The following is a 23,802-nucleotide window of genomic DNA, read 5'->3' on the forward strand; positions in this document are numbered from 1 at the left end:
GACTCCCTTGTCTTTTGTGATGCATGAGAAGTGTGGAAATTGAAGATGATGCAGGTAATTCAAAAGGTAAGTATAGGGTTGAGGGTGTGAGTAGGGTGTGGGGGAGGGTGTGGGTTAGGTTAAGGGTGTGGATTAGGGTGTGGGTTACATTGTGGCTTAGGGGTTAGAAGTTAGGGGTGTGGGTGAGGGTGAGGGCTGAGGGGTGAAGGTGTCAGGTTAGGGTTGGGGCGATGCGTTAGGGTTAGGGTGTCAGGTTAGGGTTAGGGTGTCGGGTTAGTGTTAGGTTCTGGGATAGGGTTACGGTGTTGGTTAGGGTTAGGGTGTCGTCTTGGGGTTAGGGTTAGGGCAAGGGCAAGGGCAATTTCACCTGGGGCCTTATGGAGGGGTCTCACAGTCAAAGGTAAAGGCACAGTTACATCCACACGTCTGTTCCATCCCCTTTGCTCTATAGTAGAGCTCTAGTAAGCCTAGGCCTATTACGAAAACTCTTGGCTCCTGTGGGGACACACCCTGTGTGTGAATGTGCATACCGGACCTAGGGGCCACAGGGCGCCTGTTTCCTTCTGGGAGAGGGGATCCTGAAACAGTGTTGCCTGGCAACAGCTTGAAAATCCATTAAATTGCACTTTACATACCTCTGACAAAGCTAGTTTTGCTCCACCTTTTCGCCAGTTGGAAGCAAGCCCTCCATACCCTCTCCCCAAGTAGGCAATGGGCCTACTTTGAGTGGAAAGGCCCCTTGAGGAGCTGAGCCCAGGAAGGCACCCAGTCATGTCCAAACACACTCCCGCTGCTTGCTTCTTCATGGGCAGTACCACTATCAGCTAGGAATGTCTTTGCAAGGATTGCAAAGGGAAGGGGAGATACATGGCCCTGCTTCTGAAACTTCGGTCCTCTGAGCAGAACTGGAATTCAATTGTATCAGCAAAACTGTGCCTTCCAAAGAGGCTTGCAAACACACGCCGGGTGGCTGCCTCTTCTTCCCCGAAGAAGGCTCCCTTTCCCTGCATCCTGCGAACTCCCTGTCCCAGCCTCCTGGAAAAGCGCTTCTTGGAGTCCCTTCTTGGAGTTCCTTTCTTAGGGGCAGTTATCCCTGAGCTTGGGGCCATAGGGAGTAGCCCCACACTCACAGGGAAAGGCAGAGCCACCTCCACACATCTCTTCCGTCCCCTTTGCTCTGTAGGAGAGCTCTAGTGAGCCTAGGTCTGTCAGGAAAATTCTTGGCTTTGATGGGAACACACCCTGTGTGTGAACCTGCATACCCAACCTAGGGGCCACAGGGCACCTGTTTTGCTCGAGTGGGCCTTGAAGCAGTACAGCCTAGCGAGAGCTTGAAAATCCATCCAATTGCTCCTTTCTTACCTCTGACAGCTAGCTTTGCTCCACCCTTTGGCAGTGAGGAGGGAAGAGGGCCCAACCCCCTCCCCAAGCGGACATGGGGCCTACTTTGAGAGGAAAGGCCCCTTGAGGAGCTGAGCCCATCAAGGCACCCAGTCATGTCAAACATACTCCCACTGCTTGCTTCTTCATGGGCAGTACCGCTATCAGCTTGGAATGTCTTTGCAAGGATCGCAAAGGGAAGGGGAGATACATGGCCCTGCCTCTGGAACTTCAGTCCTCTGAGCAGACCTGAGAGCTCTAGGGAGCCTAGGACTGTCAGGAAAATTCTTGGCTCCTACGGGGACACACCTTGTGTGTGAACCTGCATACCGGACCTCGGGGCCACAGTGTGCCTGCTTCTCTCGGTGTGCCTGAAGCGGTGCAGCCTAGCAACAGCTAGTGAGCCTAGGTCTGTCTGGAACATTCTTGGATCCTGCAGGGAAAACACCCTGTGCACACCCCTGGATACCGGGCCTAGGGGCCAAAATTCTGCATGTCTCCTGGGGAGCCCTAACGCGGTGTGACCTAGCAACTGCTTGAAAATCCATCCCATTGCTGTTTTCCTCCTTCTGACACAGCTAGCTTTGCTCCTTGTTTTGGGATATCTCAAGCAACGGGCGAGTCCATAACTGCTCGCCTGGGGCCCAATGGATGTGCAAGGTGCCCTCGACCAGGTGACCCCAGCATGGCACCTGGCGCCCTCAGACACACTCCTGCAGCCTTCTTCCTCATGGGCAGCACCGCTCTGACCCAGGAATGTGTTTGCAAGGCTCGGAATGTGCAGGGAGACACACGGCCCTGACTCTGGAATTGAGGCCCTCGGAGCAGGCCTGCAGGTCTGACGTCTGAGAAGCAAAACACTTGCTGCAAATAGAGGCCTGAAAACACACTCTCTGTGGATGCCTTTCCTTCCTCCAAGGAAGATAGCTTTCCCAGTCTCCTGCATGCTGAGTGTCACACAGCTGGAATGCGCTTGCGTGGAGGTCATGATTCAGTGGCAATGGCCCCTGAGGCCCTGTGCCCAGGTAGGGCTCCCACACTCACAGGCAAATCAAAGCAACTTCCAAATGAGTCAGCTCTTTACATCAAATGGCCAAAGTATTGGAGTTTCAGGTTCAATATTAGTCTTTCCAATGTATATTCAGACCTGATTTCCTTTAGGATGGAGTGGTTGGGTCCTCTTATAGTCTAAGCGACCTTCAAGCATCTTCTTCAGCACCACAATTCAAAAGCATCAAATCTTTGGCTGTCAACTTTCTTTATAGTCCATCTTTCACATCCATACATGACATGGAAAAACCATAGCCTTGACTAGACGGATCTTTGTTGGCAAAGCAACGTCTCAGCTTTCTAATATGCTGTCTAGTTTGGTTATCATTTTCCTTCCAAGTCGTAAGCATCTTTTAATTTCATGGCTGCAGTCACCATCTGCAGTGATTTCTGAGCGCCCCAAAATAAAGTTTGCTGCTGTTTCCACTCTTTTCCCATCTATTTGCCATGAAGTGATGAGACTGGATGCAATGATCTTAGTTTTCTGAATGCTGAGCGTTAAGCGAACTTTTTCACTCTCCTCTTTCTCTTTCATCAACAGGCTCTTTAGTTCTTTACTTTCTGCCATCAGGGTGGTGTCATCTGCATATCTGAGGTTATTGATATTTCTCCCCGCAATCTTGATTCCAGTTTGTTAATAGTTTATCTAAAAGCTCATATCACATTTACATTTTTAAGGAGTTTTTTTTTTTTGTTTTTAGAGGTACTTTCTTTGTTGACAAGCTTGTGACAGATATAACAATGTAGCAATTTTTAACTTATAATAAACCTAGGCACTATGAAAATTTTGTGCTTAATGTTAATGACTCTTAGACATGTCTATAGTAGAGTAGCGAAAAAAAAATACTAGATATTTAATATTGACTATTTCCCAGTTCACGTGAATCTGAAATTCATTTAGGTCAATTTTTTCTTGTATTTAGAACTGTTTGATTTGTAATGGCTTCCTTTTCTTTAGATTATTTAAATAAGAACTCACTTATAACTTCAGCAATATTATAAAAAAAACAGAAGACTCACACTGAGACATACATAAATCCAGACAGAGATCTTCTAGTTTTCCGCCTAAGATTTAAAATATCTCTTTGACCCCCTTTTTTTGGGGGGGGGGAAGGCAAGAATACGGGAGTGGGTTGCCATTCCCTTCTCCAGGAGATCTTCTTGACCCAAGGATCAAACCCAGGTCTCCTGCATTGTAGGCGGACACTTTACCATCTGAGCCAGCAAGGAAATAATTCAAGGATATGGAAAGGGTTAACTTCAAGCTTTGCCCTAGGCAGGCCTTTGTAACAAGCTAATTGTTTTTAATTGCATATGCAAAAGAACCAGCTTTACAGTTTCCAAGAAAAAAAAATTTTTTTTTAAATTTTAACCAATTTTCTCTGGTTCTATAGAATATCATGGCCATACTCGGTCAGGTCATCTTTCCTTTCTGTAGTCATAGTTTTATCCCTGAATTATAGACAGATCAGCTGATAAAAAGCTTGGATTGTCTCTGTGGGGTGGATTTGCTCATCACTGTGTTTCACCTGGCGGCAGTAGCGAGGCCTGGGGGGCCTCTCCTGGAAGTGGGTGTGGGGGCAGGGTGCACCGTGAGCTCCCAGCGGCGGGGCGCACCGGGAGCACGTCGGGGGGTGGGGTGGGTCCCAGTTGTGCTCTCAGGGGTCGCTATTGTGGCTGGGAACGCCCACTTCATGGGCTCCTGAGTCCCCATTGATTGGCATCCAGTGAGCAGAGCAGAGGGGTGCGGACCACAGGTAAGGGAACTGGGGCTCGGTGGAGCAGGGAACCACGTATTCTGCCCTCTCTGTTGGCACAGTCTGGGAGCCCCCTAACCTGGTGGTCGCAGAAAGGCCTCACCCTTTGGGGTCAAGGCCTTTACCGCTTTACCCCTTCGCATAAAGCTCAGACCCGCGCGGTTTTCCCAAGCAGCCTAGTGCCTGCTGGAAGTCCAAGGGATTTATCCTGCATGGTGATTTCACCTGCTGGGACTCCACAACCCTTAGTCTGGCCGCCTGGCCCAGACCTGCTTCCGGCACTTTGCAGGCCTGCGGGCCCTTGACCACCTGCTGGGATGGGAAAGGGAAGGGTCCACGAATTGCACCCTAGAAACTTAGTAGGGTGCATGGATTTAAAAACCTGGTGGCCACCCAGGCAGAAAAGAAGGGAGGAGGGCACCTTGCTGCCCTTTCATGGTGGAATCTGTGGCTGTCCTGCTGAGAGGGGACCTTTCCATGGGGACCCTGTGCAATAAGTGTGGTGTTTTGGAACTGAATAATTAGAACGTGTAAAAATTTTAAATTATGTGATGCTTTAATTAAAAAAGCTCCAAGTTTTTGCAAATTGAGGTCTAAAAATTGAAGGCCTATTTTCCTTCCACTGTGGCATTCTATGAAGAAATTTGCTTTTTTTTTTTTTTTAAAGAAAAGAGTCAGAAAAGTGAGGGAAACAGAAAAGCCAGAGGTGCCCCTGTGGTTTGGCGAAGGCCTTAGGAGGTCACTTGTAAATGCTGCTGGCCGTCGGGAGGCAGGCTCTTCCTGTGGCTGATGGGCACAGAGCTCTGCAGGCTTGTCCTTTGCATGGATGTTCTTGTTTGTGGAAATCCAGCTCAGAGCCATCTCCTGATGTGTAAGAATTTCCCAGACTAGACCCCTAGGCAAATCCCGCAGGGCCAGGGACTCCTTTCTTCATTTTATTTGTCTGTTTGACTGAAAAGCAGCAATGACATATTTTTCTTTAAATCTGGTCTATCATCCAGGCCTTGGAGTAATATTTCCCATCTCTCAATAGACTTGGGTTCCAGGGATGAATTATAGTTAGTTGTCCATGATTTTGCAGATGAGGAAACTGAGAGCCAGAGAGGGTGGAGGACTGTCCAAGGGAGAATGGGATATCCTTCCAGGAACCCTGGCTCCTGGGTTTTTAATGAGCTTTCTACCCAGCATGGTCATTAATTGGCAAGTGTTGACATTGAGAATAAACTATTGGTGGAAGTGTAAAAGGCTTTTTTAAAGAATGTGCCTACCAGCTGTGCATCTTATGGAGTATTTTCATTGTACTCCCCAACCCTTGGAAAGTGGTGGGCACAGGGCAGATGCTTCATCATTTTTATTGAATAAGTTCAATGTCACACAATTATATCCATAGTGTCAGCAACACTATGAGGTATAGTAGAACAGTGATCATCACAGTTGGTACTTCATGGATCAGTAAAGAAAGAAAACTTTTTCTTAGGAAGACTGTAACAGAATAGCTAAGTTTTAAGTTTATCCCACAAGGATATTTAAAAAAAAATGAAACAAATCTCTCTGATCATCACCAAGGCTTTTGGAGGTCTGTTGAGGACCCCACACAAGGGAGGGTCTACCTCTCGGGACACCCCTGCTTCAGCATCTCCCTAAGCCAGCAACCTGGGACAGCTGAGTACACTTGAAGTTCTTCCTTGACCTTGGGAGTTTTTTTGGAAGACAATTTTTTGACAGACAGGGATGGGGGAAGGTTAGGGGATGTTTCAAGTGCAGTCCATTTATTGTGCACTCTATTTCTCTTTCTGTTCCCTGGTGGCTCAGTTGGTAAAGAGTCTGCCTGCAATGTGGGAGACCCGGGTTCAATCCCTGGGTCGGGAAGATCTCCTGGAGAAGGAAATGACAGCCCACTCCAGTATTCTTGCCTGAAGAATTCAATGAACTGAGGAGTCTTGTGGGCTACAAAGGGTTGGACACGGCTGAGTGACCAAACACTTATTTCTATTATTATTTCATCAGCTCCACCTCAGATCATCAGGCATTAGATCCTAGAGGTTGGGGGCCCCTGCTTTAGTTCCCTCTTTCATCTTCTACACAGCTCCAGCCTGCTTCCTCCTCCTCTCCCACCTGCAGAACTACCTGCTGGGCTTCTCTGAATGTGACTAAGAATCTCCTTCCCTCACTTCCTTTTCTCTGAGTCCCTTCTCCTAACTGGGTTTCCCTGATCTCCATTTAGGCACTTTTGCCCCAGGTGGTGCTAGTGGTAAAGAACCTACCTGCCAATGCAGGAATTTGATCCCTGGATTGGGAAGATCCCCTGGAGGAGGGCACGGCAATCCACTCCAGTATTCTTGCCTGGAAAATTCCCATGGACAGAGGAGCCTGGCGGGCTCTGACAGTCCACCATGACTGAAGCGACTTAGCACAGCATACCAGAGGACCTTTGAACTGCAGACTCATGTGATTGTTTTGGCTCCTTGGAGTCCCTTGTCATTCCACGTGTATGTTAGGGTCAGCTTGTGTATTGCTTCCTAAAGGCCTGGAGAGGGTAACAGGCAGGAAGGCCAGGGGTCTCCAGACAGAGGGAATAGGCTGCAAGTGTCAGACATTTTTCATCTCTCTCTCTCAAGCAGTGGGAGGAAACAAACTAGTGTTACATTTTTTCCCCTTCTGGATACAAATTTAAAAGGAGGTTTCTCTTAAAATTCTGTGTTGCCATGACGACTCCTGGCTCCACCTGAACTTAACTTTTCTCAAACCTTGAGCTAAGCAATGCATTTTGTCTTAAGGAAAGGTTTGTCTTAAGCTTTGTTAATATACTATGTATTTCTGCTAGACTCTGTCTTCAGGTCGGTTCCCCCTAAAGGCTCAGAACCGACTTGACAAACCAGTATGTTTTACTCATACCTTGTTCTCCTAATCTATGTTAATGAAACGATATATTTGCTTGGAAATCTGCCTTTCTTCAAGATTCATGTCAATCATTTTATGGCCTGGGATGACTCACCTGCTGCCAATGTTATCTCAATGCATGTTGTGGGTGAGGGGCCTGGTGCCATTCTCTGAGACATTGCCTTTCTTTCATTAGCAGACTGCTGGTGGCTGTATAACATCTGGCTAAAGGCTAGCAGGGGGTACTCTTACTGTCCCCGTCTGATGTCTGTGTCAGCAGCTTCCTCTATCTCTTTTATACTTTAATAAAACTTTATGACACAAAAGCTCTGAGCGATCAAGCTTCGTCAACTGGCCCTGGATTGAATTCTTCTCCTCTGGAGGCCAAGAATCCTGGCATCTTTTGTGGTCCAGCAACAACCTTTCAGTCTTTTGTAATTCAGATTGAATCTTCATTTCAGATTGAAGATGCATTCCCTGGTATTTCTATCCTAAGTCTTTCCATTGCTATGGAATAGGTGTGCATGTATCTAGGACATTTGTCAGCATCGTGTATAATTTCCAGTGTGCCAGTCTTGTCATCCTCATCACATCCATGGCAAAGTATTTTATTAATGCTGACTTTATTGAAAGGGAATTGTTTTTTTTAATTCCTTTTCAGATTGTTATTTGCTAGTGTATACAGATAAAACTGTGTAATCATTCATTTTTTATCAGTTTGGACAGCTTGAGAGTTGTCTTTACTTTCTTTACTTTCTCATAAATTAAGATTACCCTGGCTAGTATATTTACTGTCTCACCCCTAGTCTCAGTCATTTCTTCAAAGAACTTCTGTCCTTTTTTTTAAAACATTGAATTATTTTTGACGATGCTGGGTCTTTGTAGCTAGATGTCTAGTTGTAGTGAGCAGAGGCTACCCTCTAGTTGTCTTGCCATGGCTTCTCATTGCAGCGCTTTCTCTGGTTGCAGAACTTGGGCTCTGGAGCATGCAAGTACTTCAATAGTTGTACGGGGGCTTAGTTGCCCCTGGGCATGTGGAATCTTCTAGGACCAGGGATTGAACTCATGTTCCCTGCATTGGTAGGCAGATCCTTTACCACTGGACCACCAGGGACATTTCCTGTTCCTTTTCATTAGAGAATGATATTTAAAACATACATGTAGGAGCTAAATATGCTCAGCTGACAATACTTGGAAATATATACATGTATTCCAGCTTACATATTCAGTTAAAGGTAATTTGTGATGATGTCTCCATGGATATTGTAGCCTTTCCTTTTGTTTATCTGTAACTTCCCATTCCAATGGTAAGATACCTGGCTTCCACCACTTGTCATGTATAGAATTCAGTGCTTGTCCCATGTGGTTACTGAAAAAACTGTCAGACTGTCTTCCAAAGGGGGCTGTGCATGCATTCCACCAGTATCTTGAGTATGTTTCTGTAGGATAGTTTACTATCAGTATACCCTCCGTGGCCAGGTGTCTATTTCAATCTTTACCAGTTATGAATGGGCTTGTTTGCTCTAGTGTTCTTGGACAATTTGAGTACAGATTCTTTGTCAGATATGCATTTTTTAGGAAAACGATTTTATTTATTTTTGGCTGTGTTGGGTCTTCGTGTGTGGGCTTTTCCCTAGTTTGGGTGAGCGTGGGCCATAACTAGTGGTGTGCGGGCTTCTCACTGCAGCGGCTCCTCTTGTTGTGGGGCACAGGCTCCCGGGCTTCAGGAGTTGCAGTATGTCAGCTCTGCATTGTGGCTTCCAGGCTCTAGCGCACAGGCTCAGCAGTTGTGGCACACAGGCTCCATAGCATGTGGGATCTTCCCATAGCAGGGATCACACCTGCATCTCCAGCACTGGCAGGCAGATTCTTTACCATGGAGCCACCAGGGAAGCCCTCAGGCATATTTTTGATTCTAGTTTTCCACACATGTACCTGGTGAGAGAGGCCAGCATCAAGAGGCCTGGCAGCTGGGAGTCCTCAGCTATAGTTCTGGCTGTGCCATCAAAAGCTCTGGGGCCTTTGGCGAGCATCTCAACTTCCCTGGGACTGTTTCCTCCCCTTAGAATGCCCTGCTGTTGGACTGTAGTCCACCAAGCTCCTCTGTCCCCAGGATTTCTGAGGCCAGAATACTGGAGGGGGTGTCATTTCCTTCTCTACAAGATAGCATTTTGAAGATGTTTTCTCCTGGACATTGGTTTTGATGAAGGAAGGGGGATCCCTTCCAGGGCTTGAGCATGGGTTCTTGTCTGACACTTGGAAGTGAGTTGTTCGAGGAGAGGAGTGCTATCCAAGCGAGAGGCTTTATTGGGAAGGGCTGCCGGGGCGGAGGGCAGGAGGGTGAGGGAAATGGAGAGAACTGCTCTGCCACGTGCCTCACAGTCTCAGGTTTTATGGTCATTGGGTTAGTTTCTGGTTTGTCTCTTGCCAGTCATTCTGAATTGGGATCCTTCCTGGGGGCACACGCATCACTCAGCTGAGATGGATTCCAGCGAGGAGGATCCTGGGAGGTTGGTAGGACCTCTGGACTGGAGTCTCCCATCTCCTTTTGACCTCTCCAGAATTCTCGTTGGTGGTAGCTTGTTAGTTCCTTGTTCCTTACCAGAACCTCCTGTTTTAAGATGATTCCTGCAAGTGTTTTCTCTTCTCTGTTGCCTGGCAAGGGTGGGTGGTCAGTGGTTCATTTAACAGTTTGTCTTGACAATACCTCACTGGAAGAAATGGAATGCTCTGGTTAACAAAGAAAAGTATGATTAGATCAATATAATTAGTGAAACAGCAAATGAGTGATCTGCGTTACAACACTCAGCCCTCTCATGCTCATGGTAGACACAATAGACAGGGCAGATTCGTTACCGTGCCTTGTGTCCCTGGGGGCTTCCCTGAGAGCTCAGCTGGTAAAGAATTCGCCTGCAGTGCAGAAGACTCTGGTTTGATTCCTGGGTTGGGAATATCTGCTGGAGAAGGGATAGGCTACCCACTCCAGTATTCTTGGGTTTCCCTTGTGGCTCAGCTGGTAAAGAATCCACCTGCAATGCAGGAGGCCTGGGTTCGGTTGTCCCCGAGCCAGAGAGGGCCTGACAGTTTTCATTATCAAAGAGGGCTGGGCAGAGCTTAACCAGCAAGTAGTTAGTAAAAAATCTGAATTGATTTGCTATTTTGGTACTACACCATATACTTTTTTGGTTTCCCTATCTTTCATTTCTCTTTCTACCATTTTCCTACCCTTGTTTTACCACAGTAAAAATGTTAAAGACACAGGAACAATATTCCTAATACTGCATAAGTAATTTTTAAATAAGTGTAGTTAAACACAAAATTGAACACAAACTGCTTAATTAGAATCTACATTCCTAAAGTGCATATCTTTACCTTATAGAAGTGTAAAAATGTTATTGATGAATGTATTAGGTCAGATCATATGACACTGATGTTTCTGTATGTCAAAAATGACTAAAAAAAATTTGACAATTTCATATAGCTCAACACATAATCACTTGTCTTTTTTCCACTTGGTTTCAGTAGCGTCTAAAGAGGTAAGATGGTGACTTGCAGGAAAGTCATCTTTAAGCATTGTTATTAATTTGGGTGGGTCACAGACATCTTTCAGGATCTGAAACTCATTCCAGAGTTTTCAAAATAAACATAATTCAAAATCTTATATAAGATTTTAGGAAAATTCAAGAACCACAGAAACTCATCTGTGAGCTCCCTCGAGTTCTGTAGAGACCCCTGAATAAGAAGAATCTGTGCCCACTTCGAGGGATCCCAGATCCTCCAACTCATGGGAACCCACACACTCTGTCAGGACTTCCCTGTAGCTCATATGGTAACGAATTTGCCTGCTATTCAGGAGATCTGGGTTCGATCCCTGGCTCAGGAAGATCCTCTGGAGAAGGGGATGGCAACCCACTCCAGTAATCTTGCCTGGAGAATCCCATGGACAGAGCAGCCTAGGGGGCTACAGTCCATGGGGTAGCAAAGAGTTGGACATGACTGAGTGACTAACACTACTGCTAAACACTTTGTCAGACTGGAGGAAGATCCCCTGGACTCACTGGGATTTGGAGGGAAAAGGTACCAGGAAGCAGGAATTCATGAAGAAAAATAAGTTACTTCAAAATGTTGCCATGATCCAGTTCTCTGTCCTTCAGACACCACCCAGTTTGGAATATCTTCCTAGAACTCTTAGAATGGAATTACTGGGCCAAAGGGCACAGGCATTCATTGAAGGCTACATCTAAGATGAAATTCCAAAGTTCTATAAAAACCTAAGGTGATCTCCCTTCTTGCTCTAATCCATTCCATATCTGAAAATCTAATGTACTTGAAATTGAGATGGGCATCTTACTGTCCACTTCATCAGTTCTAAACTTCCTGGAGTACTGATGACCATCTCCTTCTAGTCTATTTAATTTCCCATTACCCCAAATATAAACTCTCAGCTTTATAAAATGGTTAAGCTTTTCAATCATCACCCATCTCACATTCACGTCTGAGTTATTATTCATAAAGATCCACTTGTCTCTGCTTTCCAAAATCAAATCTGCATCATCCTTTATGATCCGCTCCGAATCTCACCTCACACCATTAGCACTTTAGTGTGGTCTAACCGAGAGGAGCTACCCCATGCCTGAGGTCAGGGGCAGCGGCCGAGAGGAGCTACCCCACGCCCGAGGTCAGGGGCAGCGGCCGAGAGGAGCAACCCCACCTCCAAGGAGCAGCTGCTGTGCGCCGGCACAGGAGGGCTGAGAGGAGCTACTCCACGTTCAAGGTCAGGAGGGGCGGCCGTGAGAAGATACCCCTCGTCCAAGGTAAGGAGCAGCGGCTGCGCTTTGCTGGAGCAGCCGTGAAGAGATACCCCACGTCCAAGGTAAGAGAAACCCAAGTAAGACAGTAGGTGTTGCGAGAGGGCATCAGAGGGCAGACACACTAAAACCATAATCACAGAAAACTAGCCAATCTGATCACAGGACCACAGTCTTGTCTAACTCAATGAAACTAAGCCATGCTGTGTGGGGCCACCCAAGACGGTCGGGTCATGGTGGAGAGGTCTGACAGAATGTGGTCCACTGGAGAAGGTAATGGAAAATCACTTCAGAATTCTTGCCTTGAGAACCCCATGAACAGTAGGAAAAGGCAAATTGATAGGATACTGAAAGAGGAACTCCCCAGGTTGGTAGGTGCCCAATATGCTAATGGAGATCAGTGGAGAAATAACTCCAGAAAGAATGAAAGGGATGGAGCCAAAGCAAAAACAATACCCAGTTGTGGATGTGACTGGTGATAGAAGCAAGGTCTGATGCTGTAAAGAGCAATACTGCATAGGAACCTGGAATGTTAGGTCCATGAATCAAGGCAAATTGGAAGTGGTCAAACAGGAGATGGCAAGAGTGAATGTCGACATTCTAGGAATCAGCAAACTAAAATGGACTGGAATGGGTGAATTTAGCTCAGATGACCACTATATCTACTACTGTGGGCAGGAATCCCTTAGAAGAAATGGAGTAGCCATCATGGTCAACAAAAGAGTCCGAAATGCAGTACTTGGATGCAGTCTCAAAAATGACAGAATGATCTCTGTTCATTTCCAAGGCAAACCATTCAGTATCACGGTAATCCAAGCCTATGCCCCAACCAGTAATGCTGAGAAGCTGAAGTTGAACGCTCCTATGAAGACTTATAAGACCTTTTAGAACTAACACCCAAAAAAGATGTCCTTCTCATTATAGAATACTGGAATGCAAAAGTAGGAAGTAAAGAAACACCTGGAGTATCAGGAAATCTGGCCTTGGAGTACAGAATGAAGCAGGGCAAAGGCTAATAGCGTTTTGCCAAGAGAACACACTGGTCATAGCAAACACCCTCTTCCAACAACACAAGAGAAGACTCTACACATGGACATCACCAGATGGTCAACACTGAAATCAGATTGATTATATTTGCAGCCAAAGATGGAGAATCTCTATACAGTCAGCAAAAACAAGACCGGGAGCTGACTGTGGCTCAGATCATGAACTCCTTACTGCCAAATTCAGAGTTAAATTGAAGAAAGTAGGGAAAACCACTAGACCACTCAGGTATGACCTAAATCAAATCCCTTATGACTATACAGTGGAAGTGAGAAATAGATTTAAGGGACTAGATCTGATAGACAGAGAGCCTGATGAACTATGGACAGAGGTTCATGACATTGTACAGGAGACAGGGATCAAGACCATCCCCATGGAAAAGAAATGCAAAAAGGCAAAATGGTTGTCTGAGAAGGCCTTACAAATAGCTGTGAAAAGAAGAGAAGTGAAAAGCAAAGGAGAAAAGGAAAGATATTCCCATTTGAATGCAGAGTTCCAAAGAATAGCCAGGAGAGATAAGAAAGCCTTCCTCAGAGATCAATGCAAAGAAATAGAGGAAAACAACAGAATGGGAAAGACTAGAGATCTCTTCAAGAAAATTAGAGATACCAAGGGAACATTTCACACAAAGATGGGTTCGATAAAGGACAGAAATGGTATGGACCTAACAGAAGCAGAAGATATTAAGAAGAGGTGGCAAGAATACACAGAAGAACTGTACAAAAAAGATCTTCACGACCCAGATAATCACAATGGTGTGATCACTCATCTAGAGCCAGACATCCTGGAATGTGAAGTCAGGTGGGCCTTAGAAAGCATCACTACGAACAAAGCTAGTGGAGGTGATGGAATTCCAGTTGAGCTATTTCAAATCCTGAAAGATGATGCTGTACAAGTGGTGCACTCAACATGCCAGCAAATTTGGAGAACTCAGAAGTGGCCACAGGACTGGAAAAGGTCAGTTTTCATTCCAATCCCTAAGAAAGGCAATCCCAAAGAATGCTCGAACTACCACACAATTGCACTCATCTCACACGCTAGTAAAGTAATGCTCAAAATCTCCAAGCCAGGCTTCAGCAATATGTGATCCATGAACTTCCAGATGTTCAAGGCAGAGGAACCAGAGATCAAATTGCCAACACTCACTGGATCATTGAAAAAGCAAGAGAGTTCCAGAAAAACATCCATTTCTGCTTTATTGACTATGCCAAAGCCTTTGACAATAAACTGTGGAAAATTCTGAAAGAGATGTGAATACCAGACCACCTGACCTGCCTCTTGAGAAACCTGTATGCAGGTCAGGAAGCAACAGTTAGAACTGGACATGGAACAACAGACTGGTTCCAAATAGGAAAAGGAGTATGTCAAGGCTGTATATTGTCTACCCTGCTTATTTATATGCAGAGTACATCATGAGAAACACTGGGCTGGAAGAAGCACAAGCTGGAATCAAGATTGCCAGGAGAAATATCAATAACCTCAGATATGCAGATGACACCACCCTTATGGCAGAAAGTGAAGAGGAACTAAAAAGCCTCTTGATGAAAGTGAAAGGGGAGAGTGAAAAAGTTGGCTTAAAGCTCAACATTCAGAAAACTAAGATCATGGCATCTGGTCCCCATCACTTCATGGGAAATAGATGGGGAGACAGTGGAAACAGTGTCAGACTTTATTTTTTTGGGCTCCAAAATCACTGAAGATGGTGACTGCAGCCATGAAATTAAAAGACACTTACTCCTTAGAAGGAAAGTTATGACCAACCTAGACAGCATATTAAAAAGCAGAGACATTACTTTGCCAACAAAGGTCCGTCTGGTCAAGGCTATGGTTTTTCCAGTGGTCATGTATGGATGTGAGAGTTGGACTGTGAGGAAAGCTGAGCACTGAAAAATTGATGCTTTTGAACTGTGGTGTTGGAGAAGACTCTTGAGAGTCCCTTGGACTGCAAGGAGATCCAACCAGTCCATCCTAAAGGAGATCATTCCTGGGTGTTCACTGGAAGGACTGATGCTGAAGCTGAAACTCCAATACTTTGACCACCTCATGCGAAGATTGGAGTCATTGGAAAAGACCCTGATGCAGGGAGGGATTGGTGGCAGGAGTAGAAGGGGAAGACAGACGATGAGATGGCTGGATGGCATCACCAACTCGATGGGCATGAGTTTGAGTGAACTCCGGGAGTTGGTGATGGACAGGGAGGCCTGGCGTGCTGCGATTCATGGGGTCGCAAAGAGTCGGACACGACTGAGTGACTGAACTGAACTGAATCACCAATTCATTTCTCCCCAACTAAATTTTAACCTCCATGTGGGCCATTAATTATTTTCATTAATATCAATAATGCTTAGAAAAGTGCAAAGCACATCAATCAATAAATCTTAATTGATTAAAGTGCTATCAAAATATTGCAGACCTAAAAAAGGAAGAAAAGCAGAAGAGTATACATTGCTATTCTGAAAGCACCTAATAATTTGCTAAAAAGAGGGAAAAAAACCTTGTCCAGAAATTAATTCCTGGACATCAAAATGTTCATTAAAATGTTCTAAACAAACCTCAATGGAGCATTATGACATTAAAGACTCTTATTCCCCATGTAATCTATTTCTAGTTTTCTGTAAGTAGAGAAGGATACAAAATAAGTCTTAATTCACATATTTTAAATATAAAGAAACTTTATGAAAAAATGGAAAGTCCAGAATTAAGGTACAATATTTTAACATCATGGAAAAAAAAGCAAAACAAATAACAACAACAAACTAAGTGGGGGGTTGGCAAGGGAGTAGTCAGAGGAGCACCACATATAAATTACAGTAAAGAAAGGGGACCTGTGTGTGTCAACACAGGTAAAAGTTGAAAATCAAACTGAACAGAAAAAGGAGAACTGTTAAAAAAAAAAAGAACAGATTTTCAAAATGGGGATTCAATGCTATTACACCATTCTATTTCTTAAGAGAAAGAGAAGATATAAAGAAATATGGTGAAATGTTTACATTTCTAAAACCTGGATTGTAGGTACAAAGATTTTTATTATAGTCTTTATTCTTCTCAGTGTGAATAGTTTCATAATTAAAATAGAAAATATGTTAGCAAAAGGGATATATACATAGACATACATGTGTACTAAAGAGAAACTGCAACTTTGCCTACAGGAACAAAGACTGTAAAGGATGGAACACAGGCACGGGAACTTTTCATTATCATCTGTGTAATTTTTATTGTGAAGATGCATTACTTTTTCATTCATATTTGATGAGCCAGATTTTTTTAAATAAAATAATTAAAACATTAAAATTTAACCACGGTTTGATGGAAAAGCTTGGGCATGCCAATGCTCCCACGAGGAACAATCAGAAAGCCTGACAAAACAAGAGGGTGGGACTAATGGCGAGAGCGGCATGGAAATATATCTACTACTCTATGGAAGTTAGATAGCCAGTGGGAATTTGCTGTCCGATCAAATCCGGTGCTCTGTGACAACCTAGAGGGGTGGGGTGGGGTGGGACGCAGGAGGCGGGTTCCAGAGGAAGGGGACTTGAGTGCAGCTGTGGCCAGTTCATGCTGGTGCACCGCAGAGACCAACACAGTCCTGTAACTATCCTCTGATTACATTCTTTAAATAAAATTTTTTAAAATAATTAGATTTAAAGATACTGGAGAGCTAGCAGACCATCAAGAATCAAAGAGTTTGGAGCCTAGAGAGAAGAAAACCACACAGAAGTAAACCAACAGTCTACAAACTGTAACCTTTTGGACATCCCTACACTAGGAGAAACACTGAGAACCTGGGCAGGCAGCTGCTGCTGAGACCTAGAGAATCCAACAAAGCCTTTGGCAATGTTATCAGCCTGTAGAGATAAAAATGTAAATTTGTGGCAGCCCATGTAGCCAGGACTTGGGTACCCAAAAGAGAATAAAACAAATAAAGAATAAAGAGAATAAAATTAATTAAAAGACAAGAGAATAAAAATAGAGAATAAAAGAATAAAATATAAAAAATAAAAACAAGAATAAAAATATACCTTCTGGATTTTAAAAAAAGACATGAAAAGAAAGCTATCTGGAATTACTTTACCTACTTTAATACAAATTCTGAAGTAAAGTCTTAAGAAGAATGAGAGGAGTTTTATAAGCAAGAATTAACATGTGGAAAACTCAGATAAAAAAACACGCCAAGTCCTGGTAAGAAGGGAGATGAACTTCAAGTTTTAAAAGAATCTACTATCAACATGTTAAGCTTCGCTAAAAGGCAAAAGAGAATAGAAATATTAGTTGTGCACATTTCTTTGCTATGCTTGCTATTGTTCCATTCTTCTCTTGTAGTTATTTGAACGCTGTAGAATAAACTAAACCACGTTTCAGGATTAATGAGAATTTCATCATCAATTTTTCAGGGTAAACTAGTATTAGGAGAGTGAAATCACTTTAAAAGGCTACCCTTTGAAGTACTGTATCTTATTTACTCACATTTTTGTTACAAGGATATTTCACTTGCTTTAGAGATTTACCTAATGATATTTAGACCATTCTTTTTTTAGAATATCTATTTAAAGGACATATCAAGAAGACAAAGACAGAAAAAGTGGGATAAAAAATTATTTCTAGAATCTCAGCACTCCTTTAGACTGACCAATGATGTAGCAGCTTATGTTATCTTTCATGTCACAATAAAGTAAATGTTCTCCTACATAGGTATATGATGCATAAGTTACTTTTTTAATGATGGGTTTAAGGTAGAAAATTACACTTAACGTGAATAGTAAATCAGACAGATGAACTGGTAGAAAGATTCACATTAAAACCAATATTTAAAAGCAACTAGAGAAGGAAGAAATGAAGAACCCCAGGGTTAGTAGAAGGAAAGAAATCTTAAAAAATCAGGGCAGAAATAAATGCAAAAGAAACTAAAGAGACCATAGCAAAAATCAACAAAGCTAAAAGCTGGTTTTTTGAAAAAATAAACAGAATTGACAAACCGTTAGCAAGACTCATTAAGAAACAAAGGGAGAAGAACCAAATTAACAAAATTAGAAATGAAAATGGAGAGATCACAACAGACAACACTGAAATACAAAGGATCATAAGAGACTACTACCAGCAGCTCTATGCCAATAAAATGGACAACATGGAAGAAATGGACAAATTCTTAGAAAAGTATAACTTTTCAAAACTGAACCAGGAAGAAATAGAAGATCTTAACAAACCCATCACAAGCAAGGAAATCAAAACTGTAATCAGAAATCTTCCAGCAAACAAAAGCCCAGGACTAGATGGCTTCACAGCAGAATTCTACCAAAAATTTAGAGAAGAGCTAACACCTATCTTACTCAAACTCTTCCAGAAAACCGCAGAAGAAGGTAAACTTCCAAACTTATTCTATGAGGCCACCATCACCCAAATTCCAAAACCAAACAAAGACGCCACAAAAAAAGAAAACTACAGGCCAATATCACTGATGAACATAGATGCAAAAATCCTGAACAAAATTCTAGCAAACAGAATCCAACAACATATTAAAAAAATCATACACCATGACCAAGTGGGCTTTATCCCAGGAATGCAAGGATTCTTTAATATCTGCAAATCAATCAATGTAATACACCACATTAACAAATTGAAAGATAAAAACCATATGATTATCTCAATAGATGCAGAGAAAGCCTTTGACAAAATTCAACACCCATTTATGATTAAAACTCTCCAGAAGCAGGAATAGAAGGAACATACCTCAACATAATAAAAGCTATATATGACAAACCCACAGCAAGCATCACCCTCAATGGTGAAAAATTGAAAGCATTTCCCCTGAAATCAGGAACAAGACAAGGGTGCCCATTCTCACCACTACTATTCAACATAGTTTTGGAAGTTTTGGCCACAGCAATCAGAGCAGAAAAAGAAGTAAAAGGAATCCAGATAGGAAAAGAAGTGAAACTCTTGCTGTTTGCAGATGACATGATCCTCTACATAGAAAACCCTAAAGACTCTACCAGAAAATTACTAGAGCTAATCAATGAATATAGTAAAGTTGCAGGATATAAAATTAACACACAGAAATCCCTTGCATTCCTATACACTAACAATGAGAAAACAGAAAGAGAAATTATGAAACAATACCATTCACCATTGCAACAAAAAGAATAAAATACTTAGGGGTATATCTACCTAAAGAAACAAAAGACCTATACATAGAAAGCTATAAAACACCGATGAAAGAAATCAAAGAGGACACAAACAGATGGAGAAACATACCGTGTTCATGGATTGGAAGAATCAATACTGTCAAAATGGTTATACTACCCAAAGCAATCTATAGATTCAATGCAATCCCTATCAAGCTACCAATGGTATTTTTCACAGAACTAGAACAAATAATTTCACAGTTTGTATGGAAATACAAAAAACCTCGAATAGCCAAAGTAATCTTGAGAAAGAAGAATGGAACTGGAGGAATCAACCTGCCTGACTTCAGGCTCTACTACAAAGCCACAGTCATCAAGACAGTATGGTACTGGCACAAAGACAGAAATATAGATCAATGGAACAGAATAGAAAGCCCAGAGATAAATCCACAAACCTATGGTCACCTTATCTTCGACAAAGGAGGCAAGGATATACAATGGAAAAAAGACAACCTCTTTAACAAGTGGTGTTGGGAAAACTGGTCAACCACTTGTAAAAGAATGAAACTAGAACACTTTCTAACACCATACACAAAAATAAACTCAAAATGGATTAAAGATCTAAATGTAAGACCAGAAAATATAAAACTCCTAGAGGAGAACATAGGCAAAACCCTCTCCGACATAAATCACAGCAGGATCCTCTATGACCCACCTCCCAGAATATTGGAAATAAAAGCAAAAATAAACAAATGGGACCTAATGAAACTTAAAAGCTTTTGCACAACAAAGGAAACTATAAGCAAGGTGAAAAGACAGCCCTCAGATTGGGAGAAAATAATAGCAAACGAAGCAACAGACAAAGGATTAATCTCAAAAATATACAAGCAACTCCTCCAGCTCAACTCCAGAAAAATAAATGACCCAATCAAAAAATGGGCCAAAGAACTAAACAGACATTTCTCCAAAGAAGACATACAGATGGCTAACAAACACATGAAAAGATGCTCAACATCACTCATCATCAGAGAAATGCAAATCAAAACCACAATGAGGTACCATTACATGCCAGTCAGGATGGCTGCTATCCAAAAGTCTACAAGCAATAAATGCTGGAGAGGGTGTGGAGAAAAGGGAACCCTCTTACACTGTTGGTGGGAATGCAAATTAGTACAGCCATTATGGAAAACAGTGTGGAGATTTCTTAAAAAACTGGAAATAGAACTGCCATATGACCCAGCAATCCCACTTCTGCGGCATACACACCGAGGAAACCAGATCTGAAAGAGACACGTGTACCCCAATGTTCATCGCAGCACTGTTTATAATAGCCAGGACATGGAAGCAACCTAGATGCCCATCAGCAGATGAATGGATAAGGAAGCTGTGGTACATATACAACATGGAATATTACTCAGCCATTAAAAAGAATTCATTTGAATCAGTTTTAATGAGATGGATGAAACTGGAGCCCTTTATACACAGCGAAGTAAGCCAGAAAGATAAAGACCGTTACAGTATACTAACACATATATATGGAATTTAGAAAGATGGTAATGATAACCCTATATGCAAAACAGAAAAAGAGACTCAGATGTATAGAACAGACTTGTGGTCTCTGTGGGAGAAGGCGAGGGTGGGATGTTTCAAGAGAACGGCATCGAAACATATATATTATCTAGGGTGAAACAGATCACCAGCCCAGGTTGGATGCATGAGACAAGTGCTCAGACCTGGTGCACTGGGAAGATGGGAAGACCCAGAGGGAGTGGGTAGAGAGGGAGGTGGGAGGGGGGATCGGGATGGGGAATACATGTAAATCCATGGCTGATTCATGTCAATGTATGGCAAAACCCACTACAATATTGTAAAGTAATTAGCCTCCAACTAATAAAAATAAATGTAAAAAAAAAAATAAATAAAACCAATATTTAAATTTGCTCTAAGGTAGAAATGAGAACTGTTTTTAAAGCTAAAGCAAATGAAGTATTACTAAAAGTATTAGAGGAACAATGTAAACAGAAATGACTGAAGCCTTAATATTAAAATACCCTGAAGTGAACAACTATCCCTTATAATCCTTATAATTTTTTTCCAACTAACCTGAGGCACTTCTGAGAGCAGTATGAAAATGAATAAAGGAAATAGCATTTAAAGGAAGCCCAGAAGAGGCAGTTCTCACACACCTATCACTGGCCACAGCTCGCAGAGCAGGGCAGGAAGAAAGGTGTCCTCCAGGCCTAGCAAGAGCGGCTGCTGCCCCCCGCAGCCAATGAGGAGCCCTCCCTTCCTGGACAGGCACGCCCTCTCCTCGGCTCTACAGGTGCGCCTATGGTTCACCGTTGTCTGCTTGTCCGAAATTTTAATACTCTGCTATTCCAAGACAAACTCCTTTGGCTGGTTAAAAAAAAGGATTTTCTTTTGGTCTAAGGGTGGACCTTAAACCTATATCAGACTGAAAGAAATGTTAAAAAAGAAAAAGTATCTTTCATCATTTTAGTAGAAAAACACATTGAAATATTTTGTTAAACAGCTCCCTGAATTTATATGGTGATTTTAAAATAAAATATAACAAAATGTTTTCGCTTCAAATGGCAAGGTATTAATATAATATCCTAGGTGGATAACCCACCTGCCAATGCAGAAGACTTAAAGAGACCTGGGTTGGGAAAATCCCCAGGAGGAGGGCATGGCAACCGCTTCCAGCATACCCGCTTGGAGAATCCCATGGATAGAGGAGCCTGGTGGGCTGCAGTCCACGGGGTCACCAAGAGACTGAAGCCACAAAAGCACACAGCACAATATATGTCTCCTTCCCATCTTCAATTTTTCCTAAAATATCTCTTAAGAGATCTTTATTTCATGGAATTAAAAAAATTTTTTTTTTTAAAAATTTTACTTTGGCCTCTATAGTTGACAATTTTCAAATAGGCTATGTTTTTCCTCCCTTTTAAGTCACCGTCACAGGCAGCCAAACTAGTTTTTCTAGTCATGCAGCCCCACCTGCTGGTCACTTCTAGGATTAGCCTCAGGGTCTATTAGACCCAATTTTATTTTTGAGGGTTTTTTTAAGCAGTTCTATTTGTCATGCGGATTTCATGATTTTTATTCTTCGGTGGAGGCCTTTAAAATATCAAAAAATAAAATTTACTTACTTTTAAATAATAAAATAAAATGCTGCTGCTTAGTCGCTTCAGTCATGTCCGACTCTGTGCGACCCTATGGACTACAGCCCTCCAGGCTCCTCTGTCCATGGGATTCTCCAGGCAAGAATACTGGAGTGGGTTGCCATGCCCTCCTCCAGGGGATCTTCCCGGCCCAGGGATTGAACCCGGGTCTCCTGCATTGCAGGCAGAGTCTTTACCACTGATCCACCAGGGAACATATGGATCCACTGGACCCTTTAACAAGTTTAAGATGTAAGATCCTAGCAATCTTGTTTTCCTATATCTTGATGATACATTTACTATTTTATCACCCTAGGAACTACGACATTATTCATCAATTACTCATGCTAAACAAGACTAAATAAGGCAATGGACGAATGATAAAGAGACATTAATAAACCAAAATCTAGTGATGCTGGTGAACTTGATCACATGAGCAAAATCTCAAGACTGAAGTTTCAGTTCTCAATACCTCAAGATAAATTTTCTCACATGCACCAATGAGTGAACAATATATTTGTAAGAAGAAAAAAGAAATAACAGTACTTATTCAAGAAGGAAGGACTTCATTGAACAATTACTTGTAACAAGAGCCTGAGTGAGTGATAGTCGCTCAGTCGTGTCTGACTCTTTGTAACCCCATGGACTATATAGCCTGTCAGGCTCCTCCGTCCATGGAATTCTCCAGGCAAGAATACTGGAGTGCGTTGCCATTTCCTTCTCCAGGGGATCTTCTCAACCCAGGGATTGAACCCAGGTCTCCCACATTGCAGGCAGTTTCTTTACCATCTGAGTCACCAGGGAAGCTCTGTTGTATAAAAAGAATGTGTAACCACAGTATACTTTCATCTTTTATAATGTTTCAGTTCAGTTGCTCAGTTGTGTCTGACTCTTTGCGACCCCATGAATTGCAGCACGCCAGGCCTCCCTGTCCATCACCAACTCCTGGAGTTTACTCAAACTCATGCCCATCGAGTCGGTGATGCTTATAATGTTTATGTGCCAATAATTACTTTATTGTAGTTTCAAAGTGGACAATGCTGACATTAGGTGAATATATAAAGGTGACTGAAAGAAAAGAGATGTGTAGAAATGACAAGAACTTATTGGAATAGAGAAAATTAAAGAACCCATTGTACTCAAATGATAAATGATGATAACTGTTTTTCCTGGTATACTGAGCATATGTGATAGGAAAAACAGGATACTACTCATAATATTTAGAAATAAAATATCTAGGAATAAAATAATGAGAAATGTATATTAGGTGAAGAATGATAAAATTTTACTTAGGGATATAACAGAAGATATAAATAAATAATGTTCAATATTGTAAAAAATGTCAACTCTCTCCAATTGCTTCCTAAATATATTAAAATAACTAAAGAACTTTATATATAACTCAACATGATGATTCTAAAATTTATATGAAAGAATAAATTTCTTTATCTGTGCCCATAGCTTGCATGATTTTATGATTCATGCCAATGATTAAAATATCTATCTTTTAAATTATTTTAATATTTAAAAATTTTATTATTTATTTATTTTCATTTATTTATTTTTTCATTTATTTTCATTTCATTTATTTTTATTT

At 42.3% G+C, this 23,802-nt stretch overlaps 1 long non-coding RNA gene across 1 annotated transcript in view; it reads left to right on the forward strand.

The window, feature by feature from the left end:
* LOC139033625 (uncharacterized) overlaps nt 1-23,802 on the forward strand; it is a 329,098-nt gene that overhangs the window by 275,613 nt on the left and 29,683 nt on the right. The gene's annotated exons all lie outside the window — the stretch shown is intronic.

The sequence above is a fragment of the Odocoileus virginianus genome, unplaced genomic scaffold (genome assembly GCF_023699985.2).
Source record: "Odocoileus virginianus isolate 20LAN1187 ecotype Illinois unplaced genomic scaffold, Ovbor_1.2 Unplaced_Scaffold_23, whole genome shotgun sequence".
Classification (NCBI taxonomy): Eukaryota; Metazoa; Chordata; class Mammalia; order Artiodactyla; family Cervidae; genus Odocoileus; species Odocoileus virginianus.